Source organism: Cyclopterus lumpus, chromosome 5 (genome assembly GCF_009769545.1).
Source record: "Cyclopterus lumpus isolate fCycLum1 chromosome 5, fCycLum1.pri, whole genome shotgun sequence".
Taxonomy (NCBI): domain Eukaryota; kingdom Metazoa; phylum Chordata; class Actinopteri; order Perciformes; family Cyclopteridae; genus Cyclopterus; species Cyclopterus lumpus.
The window spans coordinates 15,991,910-16,002,313 of NC_046970.1; positions in this window are offsets into that span (position 1 = coordinate 15,991,910).

Consider the following 10,404-nt stretch of genomic DNA (forward strand, 5'->3'; position numbering starts at 1 on the left):
CTGTGTCAAATTTAAAAAATGTTCAAGCTGATTTTGAACTGAATATTATTGCCTCGTGCTTGAGAAAGAGATTATGTATGTATGCACTCTTGCAGAGGGCACAGCAAGCAGTTATATGGAGCAAAACATATAAGTACTGCACTAATCAATATTTACATATACTAAACCTGCAACAACAGATTTCTTGGCGGCAGTGGAAGTTGTAAACACAACATTTACATTATCAAAGTTGATACTGTGAACTTGTGAGCAAACAGTTGCTTATATACACATCCAGCAGTTACAGAGTAAGATTCATTCCTTTAGAGTTGTGTTTCTGGCCACCTGGCAAATGTAAGTGTGCTATTCACTCTCTGTTGTTTGTCTCTATACCAACAGCAGGCTGTTTTTACTAGAAAAGCCCTGATGAATCTATTGTGTGCAATCACATACTGTGAGGCAAATGTCATGTGTCTAAAAGGACTTAATGTGATACTTCCTTTCTGATTGTTCAGGGATGTGCTGTTATCTCAGAAGGCAACACGTTGCCAGGGGTAGGAATCAGTCTCCATTTTAACATGCATGCAAACATATTCACTGTGAGCATAGACAGCGTTTTTACACATTTTGAAACTTTGTATAAACTGTTATTATTTCAGTGCACTCCCTTGACTTTCATCTCATCTGTTGACCATCTAAGGGGAATGGCTGTCAAGTATAATGTCCAGTGGGTCTGTTATGTAAATGACCAGGAGCAGCACATTGAGATTTTGATATTGATAATTTATTAAATAAATAGCTTGAAGTCTTTTTCCCCTACATTACGCTGAGAGCTTCTCCAGTGTCAATTTCATGGATATCCTCTGTCACTGTTTAATATGAGATACAGATGTGGGATCTCTTTCCCACATTTGATATGTCTTATACATGAAATACTGCGGCAGGGGATTGTTTATTTGCTTAGCCGCTTCTCTTCCTGTGGGCAAGAAGTGGGCAGTCACAGTGGACAGTTAAAAACGTTGAAAGTAAAAAAGCACTAAGGGATGATGGAATGTTCTTAAACATCCACAAACGCTACCACTGTTTACTCTGTTTTCCTGACCTTGTTTGAGGATACTTAAGGAAGATAACATTCTCAGATGTTGATTCCATGTTGCTCTTTCATGTGTAAAGTTTGAATAATAGCTTCTTAAATCAACTTCAATTTGCTGTGCACACTATTTGCTGGGCATTGTCAGTCTGTCAGTTGATTACTCATTCCATCATTTGGTCTCGACTGAATTATCTCAACAACTATTAAAGTAATTGCCATGGCATTTGGTATACGTCTCTACAGGTGCTCTTGTGCGCTGACAAGTTGTGGGTGTTTTCACTGTTTATGTTCTGTTATTACAGTTCTTTTCACTAATTGCAGAATTGTAATTCTCCCCCAAGGCTACTATGACACTGTCCCTGCAGACGCCTCAGTGAAACAAATCAATCATCCTAATGTTGTATAATTGTGCTCCAGCTAGTGAGCCTTTCGGCATGTGCAGACCAGATTATATTGCGCAAGTGTTGTACCCCAAGGATACGACTTGTGACCACTCCTCTTTTAACTCTCCTTGGTGCTAATTAGTAAATGCTAGCATGCTAACAACTAAACTAAGATGATGAACATGTTAAACACTATACCTGCTAGGCATCAGCATTGTGAGCATGTTAGCAAGCTGTCGTTAGCGAGCATGACTGTAAACTCATGTATGTCCTTGAGTCTACAGTCCTTGTATTGGAAAAGTCGACCGTCCATACAGTAAATACGTGGATAATTCAAAAAGGTGCAGTGGTCAAGCAAAAAAGTAGGGTGTCTTTATCATGAAACTAGTCACAATAACCCATAGATAGTTTCCTTTAGGCTTCTGTGGCCATGATGACCATTACAGATCATGTCCAACCTCATTTAGTTGTTAAAAGGGAAGTGTAGAGCCATTCACTTGACGTGGGATCAGAAATAAACATCAAATTACAGCATAGAACACGTTGTCCTACCCAGCACTTAAATATTTAGAATCTGTTACCAGGAATTGAAGGTTAAGTTTTCCTTAATTATATCTACAGTATATTAAATGTACAGTATATTAGTCATGATTGGCTCACCTGAACAGTCACGTGACAACAACTTTGACTAAACTACAGCTAGGCTGCTGAACACAGTGCATTGAGGAGAGGACAGGAGAGGTTGTAGGTAGAGATTGTAAAAATGTAAATAGTTCAACTTTGAAACAATGTTGTATGGATTCCATTGTTTTCCCATTTTTGCTAAAAAAATGATTTACTTTTTTTTTTAATGTCTTTTTTTGTTGTATTTATAAAATTGTAACTGTGTGTTGTGGAGTACAACCCAACAATTAATGAGCAAACGGAGTCCGGTGAAGTAAAGTTAGTTCTCAATATTTATTCAATAATAAAAGCAGAGTTAATGCTCCCGTACAGTTAAACGTGCACGGTCCTAAGTTGAACATCCAACAGGGTTGAGTGTCCAAGGAAAAAGGCGCTTAAACAGAGCGTGCGGAAGCTTCATATAGGATTCCTCTTATGAGGTCCCATTGGGTTAAAAGTAAAAAATGATGCAGACGGGGCATGGTTTATTCCAAGTCGTCCGGCAGGAGCACTAGGTATTTTCCACCCACACTGGCTTCACGTCCCGGCTTCTTCTTATCAGTGTGTGTGCATGTTGTCGGGGTGCGAAGGTGGGGGCATGATCGGAGCTGGTATAATTCAGTTTCGCAGGATGGGGTGCCCTTGACTAAGGGCTGGGATGCTCCTGTGTATTTCTTTTCTCCTTTGCCCCAGTTTAGATAAGGGCAGTGTGTGCGCTGGGACCGGACGCTCCCTTCTGAGTTCGGCCTTGGGCTCTCGTAACTCGGCGCGAACTTACGTGACCTTAACGCTAGGGTCAATGCTGTGTGTGTTGTTTAGGCTGAAGCAAGCTAGTGTGCAGATTTACCTTAATGCTGTATTCAAATGCTCTATAAATGTGTTGTCTAGGCTGAAGCAAGCTGATGTGCAGATTTACCTTAATGCTGTATTAAAATGCTCTATATGTGTTATACTGCACAAAAGACATTTTTGAGTTCTCACTACTTCTCACCAGGATTGTGCTGTTTCCATACAAGTGTAGGGCTTAAAATGTTACAGGATGTCCCGAAACTGCTTTGGGGTTCCGAGGGTAATGCTTTTAATGGGGGAGTAATGGTCTTTTTCTCTTTCGGCTGTCTTCAATCAAGAGCAGATCAAATTTGGAATATTTATCTTAACTCTTGTGGTTGTGATACGCCTGAGAGCTTTGGGAGGCTGTTTTGTGTCTACATTTGTTTGCACAAATCTAAATAGGCAGAACTGGAGAAACTGATTATATTTGTTTATTTATCGAGATGACCACCAGTCGACAGCAATCTGCTGGGAAGAGACTAAGTGAAAAATACGACGCCAGGAACTAAAAATATCTAGCGATGTTCTTTTTGGTAAAAGGAGTGCATGCTAACTGAAGAATGTTGTGTAAATCACAAAACGATGTTGCTTTGATATGCTTAACTCTTCAATGCAGTATTGTTAACCTCAGGCAAATCTTGAGTTAATAACTGGGTGCCTTAAAAAAGACAACATCTTAAGTCATATGTTCACTTTAAATATTGATATCTAATATCTATTGTTTCTATTGAATGTCTGTGACGACCCTCCTCCTCCCATACCCTAGGTGTCCCTGTGGTTTTGATTGTCTGTTGCAGGTGCTGATTGGAGTGTCATCAGCTGGATGAGCCACACCTGAGCCGGTGTGGCCTGGCCTTAAAGACCTTCTTCATTTGGCAGCCTGGATCTCTGAAGGAGGAGATCCTTTGTGTCACTGGCATGACACAGTTGCTGTCGCTTATGTTTTAGTTATTTTTCTGTGTTCAATTCAGTTTATTTTTTATAGCCCAAAATCACAAATTACAAATTTGCCTCAGAGGGCTTTACAATCTGTACACATACGACATCCCTGTCCCAGGTGTTGCGTCTTTATAGCAGCCTCCAGGCTCAGTTGTGACTCATCAGCTGATGAACAGCCTGAAAGACAAAACACAAAGCAAACAGGACCCAGGCCCCTAGTGGAAGGGAGGGGTAATTACACTATACTTCTAAAAGTACATTTTGCAAATAAAGAGTTGTGACTCTCACTGAATTCAGCATAGTAACGGGTCTAATTCTCCAGCAGCTTTGACATTGTCGGTGATGTGCGTGGTCGCTTAACATCTTTTTAGTGTGGGCTACATGTATTCTAATGTATGAAATTGTAAAGACTGATTGGTAAATAGTTCCAGAATAATTCAGATTTAAGAAGTTATTTAGGAAAAGGCCGTGAATATAATTATTCGCTGCTCCTCTATGGTTTCCACAGTGAATCAGGTGCTACATGTTAAAAAAAAAAACTTTTATGGATGAAGATTATTTTGCAGACCATGGTCTCTCACTCAAATTTCTGGTCAGCTCAGTCAATAGCGCATAGATCTCCATTGCAAAAGGAAAATCCTCCTCTAACACGTATTGCCTGGGGATTTCTTTCAGAATTCAAATGTAGTCTCCATCTTGTTTCCATTTTACATGCTCCCAGTGTGATCTGTATACACAATATCCTCTTTCCTTAGTACAATACACAGATGTGACTGAAACAAGTGAGCAGCCAAGAAATGTCTCAATGATGTGCACTGCTGAATGTGACAGTAGTAAAGTATGCCCCCGCTAAACTGAATAAATCAGGTTTGAATTATTTTATAATGAAATGCACTAAATATGAAAACAGATTCCAGAAGTTTTGTTGTAATACAAAATCTGATAAATCAATCTTGCTCTTGTGTTATGAAGGACATCAAATGAAATCCTAATACATTTTTTGCTTATATTTTGCAACAAAATCCATTATTTCATTGGAGAATTTATTAACAATTAAAACTTGTTTTATCATTTATCACTACATAACCTTACTCTTGCAGTTCTTGCCATTGGCTGCCCAAGGCTATTCTTCATGCACTGTACTTAGCACATGTCATGGAAGAGGTACAGTACCCCATTCCTCTCTGCACCTCCAACACATCTTATCCTGGCTCAGCCCCATCTGGTATAATGTAATGGGTGTAAATTAGACTCTGTTTGACTTCATACTGGATATTGTTTCCCTCTGCCCTTCTCTTATGCTGATCTCATTGTTTTATACAATCTGCAATCATCAATATTTAACTCAAATAGAGTTTTATCAAGTACTGTAAGGGAAAGAAATAGTGAGAAGTTGCTGGGATATATTACTTTCCTAAGCAAGTAACAAGTTAACCCTGCCTTAGAACAACACAGGGGGCTATATTGCTTTAGCCCTCTGCACTGGCGTCATTCAAATAAATGAGAGGGCTGCATTCATTCAAGCAGGACTGAAGTTGGTATGAAGGGAGGGATCTGAGAACAGGTTGTAGAATTAAATTGACAGGTTTTATGTTTCAAATTTGTTTTTCATTTATTGAAATGGGATCATCAAAGTCTAAATTGAAAATAATAATGTATTTCACCATAGGTGACATGAGGTCGTCCAATCGAGCAGTGGCTAATTAATTCTTCTTCCAAACTCTTTGCATGCATGTCAATGCTTTTTCATTACTTGAGCTCAGCTGCAGAGAGTGCTATCCTCTAAGAATAAAGCCCAAGGCTAGTGGCTTACACTGCTGTATTATACATTATCTTTACATTATGTCCATATGATGGAGCAGTTGTTTAAACAAATGAAACAATTACAAAAATAACTATTTTTAGCCCTTAAATTAGTAATAGTAATAGTAATACAATGTTATTAGTGTAAAGAACTTTCAGTACTCTTGTCCTTACTTTGGTTCTCATAAGTCACAATGTCATAAATTTCATAGAAACATATGGTGTATACATGTTGAAAATTATCCCAAATGACTGTAACAGACAAAACACACCACAAACACAACCTCTGCTCCTTAACGGGATTGTGTACAAGATGAAAGTGGCCCTTTCTTATGAATAGTCATTTGATTACAGTGTATTAAAACAAACAACACTGGAATGTTTAATGGGCTTGAAAACATTGACATTTCATAGCATGAATAACATTAACATTTAGATGTCAGTTCCTTGGCCTTAGTAGCCTTCTGCACATGATGCCTCAGGGCTCACTGGGACACTCTGGAGCAGCGTCATTACTGATATTAACTATCAAGGATGATGTATTCCTTAATAGGTTATTGCTATTATTATTATTGTCTGTTGTAACAATAAAAAGGTCATCATGATTTATGTTGATGTTGATGACTTTGGCTACTTTATTGCTACTCAGCAAAAACAATTACATATTCTACTCAGTCATTGCCTTTCTATATAGTGATTATGATTGCTACTGACCATTTACAAGAAACAATGCCTATGAAGAATATCATGCAATATTTAAATAACATTTGATATGAGTGCCGTATTACTGTGTCGGATAAACTTCTTTTTGTGTGCTTCTTTACATTTTTTAAAGAAAGGGATGTAATTAATCCTCTTTGCGCACAGTTTGCTTTTACTCTTCTTCCGTTGGATATCTGACAGAGTAGCTGCTCAACGTTTGCGGCCTCTAGTGGGCAATGCAGGGGTCATTTCAAATAGAATTCAGCATCCCATGTTATCAATAAGTCTTACCAGGTGTAGCCAAATCACCAAGGACTTAAATCCCAAGAATTATAAGTTGAAAGAGTGTAAGTATACGACTTTTTAAGTGAACTAGAAACTCGTGTGAGTTGTCTATGACAACAAAAGTGGATTTTTTTCTTATTAGCATTTACAGGTATATTCTTTCAGAAAAAGAAAAAAAACATACACCAGAGAGAAATAAGTTACCAACTGTATAACCATCCTTGAATATGTCATAAACAACAGGCACATTTAAGTGAAAAAGGATTGTCTTTCAGAGACAACGTTTGTTTTGGTTTGCAGCGTTCAGACAAACCTTGTCTTAGTCATGCGAACATGATTTAGTTCTGCATGATTTCTGACCCTCACACATATGCTTTAGATTATTAATATGAGAGTGACTGCTGGTTTATACCTGTGTGTGAGTGCACAGAAACCACAGGGCAGCTGTACCAACACAGCGCTCTGTTATCCTTGTACTGCAGTGGCCCTCATGTGCTCAGGCATTCCCACAGCAGTAGGCATCTATGCTTACATCATCAAGTCAAACGACTGTCACAACACGCCAACTTGGTCTTAAAATGTACTGATGAACAGTTCAAGTGTATAGATGCCGAGTGCACTTGAATAGACGTCAGGCAGAGTGTATGCGTGGTCGGGGTCCTGTCTTTGTCTATTTACATGCCAGTCTCAATGCTGAAGAGACTTCATAGTGTCACTCATCTGATTCATGTCAAGGTATTTGTATGAAACCAGATATTATGGACCATATATTTTCCAGTTCTATGTCATAGAGTATATGTCTTCTGCTAGTGTAATGTAGCAGTGCTGAGTGTATGACCAAATAACAAAAAGATGCTACACACACTGTAGGATCTACACAGTATATAGTGAATGTGGTGTTCGCTGTCAATTATATTGAAACAACATAACTGGTTATGTATTGATATATATTCAGAGATTAGGTTATACACCATTTGTTTGCAATGCAGCTCTGCAAGGTTTCTTACAAAACAAGTAAAGAATGTGTATGTTTTATTGTGCTGAAGCAAACAAAGCATTTATTGTGTTCAGGTCTGGTTATTTTCAAATGTGTCAGTGTGTATCATGTGTTGCAAATAGGACAGACCCAGGAAAAAAACAAAAAAACAATTAAATAAATATTTGTAGGAATGTTAAGACGTTAAGAGTTTTCCTGCCACTTTCATTTGGTCAATATTTTTGGAAAAGTCAGCATGATATTGTCTAACAGATAAGGCAGATAGTTACTTACTATGATTACTATAAAAAGTGCCATATGCTGATAGCGGGCCGCAGTGTTATAGCCACGAGGGCTTCGAACTCTATTGTGAGAGGATCCAGGAACTGAAACAGAGACGGTATTAGAAGTATTCCCTGTTTTCAACTTCACTTAATGAAATGTCCCATTGAATTTAATCTCATGAGGGTATTCATTATTATCTAATAAAAATCTAAATGTTTCTCATAAGCTGACGTCATAGTTTCATAACCGATACCTTCTTTGCAAAGAGTTTACATAACATGCCATAGTTTGTTTGTTATGACCACATCTTACAAATTAGCTGTTGCCCTTCAGTACACAACAGCAGGGGCCAATGCCTGGGGGGGGAGGGGGGGGGATTTGCTGCCACACAGTATGCAACTTTATGTACAACGTGTGTGTTGTTCATTAAAGCAGACATTAGAGGGGCTGTGGTGTGAGGTACTAATCATTAATGCATTAGATAATGTCTGACACCTAATATTGTACATGTTTAAAGGTTAATACGAGATTGGTCCAACTGTCATAACAGTGCAAACAATGGCAACAATGCTGACTGAGCTAACAATGTTTGCCTGAGATGGAACCGGAAGGCAGGCGCTTTTTTCTGCTCATAGCTATTCAATCTGTGTTTTTGGTTTTGGGTTATTTCAAATGAGGGATTGTAGTTTTATCTAAGCTCAGTTGGGAAAAGTACACCAATCAGAATCAGAAGCAGAATCAGAACCTTTTATTGTATAGTATATTTTATAAGTATATTTTCACATAAATAATGTGTCATGGCGGGTGGTGCGACATTGAACAATAACATTAAACAATCAACAACAATCAACACAGTGTCAGAATAGAATTATATTAAATGTACAGAAGAATATAAAATATAAAATAAAGTGCACTGACTAACAGATAACAGTACTTTAAACAATGTATAGTAAGTGTAAGTTTAAAGTGATAAGTGTATTTAACGTGAATAATTAATTGATGTGCAGGTGAGTGACCGGTAGGATGTGTCCTGGGATGAAAGAGTCAGTCAGTGGGCTCGACTGCCGACGGGAAGAAACTGTTTGTGTGGCGTGAGGTCTTGGTCCTGATGGACCGCAGCCTCCTGCCAGATGGAAGGGACTCAAACTGGTTTTGTCCAGGGTGAGAGCGGTCGGCCACAATCTTTCTTGCTCGCTTCAGGGTCCTTGAAGCGAACAAGTCCTGAAGGGACTGTAGATTGCAGCCGATCACTCTCTCAGCAGAGTTGATGATGCGCTGCAGCCGGCCCTTGTCCTTGGCAGTGGCTGCAGAGTACCAGACGGTGATGGAGGAGCAGAGGATGGACTCGTTGATGAGGGCAGTGTAGAAGTGCACCATCATTGTCTTTGGCAGGTTGAATTTCTTCAAAATCGAAATTGAGATAGAGCAACAATGAATCAAAATGTGATGAGTTGCTTATTTGAGTTGCCAAGCCAAGGTCAATGACATCTAATCAAACCACACCTAGACGGTCTTGTGTGTAAAACAAACAATATCTAAAGATGTTTATTTACTTAATTTAAACTTGTTGATGTTTTGCTTCTTTAATAATGCTATAAATTAAAGTGTCCAGTACTTGAACATGTTAAACCTCCATCAAAGATATATTGACCAAATGTCTATTTTATCAACCAGAACTTGAAGCCGTTCACAACCCCTTGAAATTGATTCAGGAAAATAATGCATGTCAACGACCTAGTATATGTCTTAGAATACTACAATATCAATATAAATGATATATTTACTTTTCTATTTACTGAAAAATGGGGCCTGCAAAGTCAGTACATGATTACCCTTCATCCTGCTCTTAGTACGTTTCTGTAGCCGACTCGCTGCTACTCAAGGGTTCTCACATTCTTTGCAGTTGATGTTGCACAAACACATTTTATTACACTCTTAAACAATTCCCCCTGTTGTGCGTCCTCTCACGCAGGGCAGTGTCCACCATTAAATCAGACTCTCACGGGCTGGTGTTCCTCTCTCTGTGTGTCACCGGCCACCAGAGCTCCAGCCTGCTACTGCTTAACAACAGTGCTAATTAACCCTGGCACTGTTCCCCTGAACCCCTCCCGCAGATCTCTTCCCTGCAGATGAGCACAGACCACTCCCACTACCACAGTTTCACTGGTATCTTTTCCAAAATATCTCTGTATCAGTAAAAGACGGTCCCCTTATCTGCAGTAGTCCTTTATTCACTCTTTGATTACTTATTGAATCTTTAGTTACACATGTCCTGGGCATGTCCCACAGGTATACTCTACTGAGAATCACTTGAAAGCCTTCCTCATCGGTGCACAAGACATCTCAACTCTATTCAAATGCTTTCACTGGGATGAGTGTTGCATAAGTAAAGTCAAACTATTTAAATTGAGCAAATAGTTTCATTTGAGAACCAGGACTGAGAATACAGTCCATCACTTTAAGGG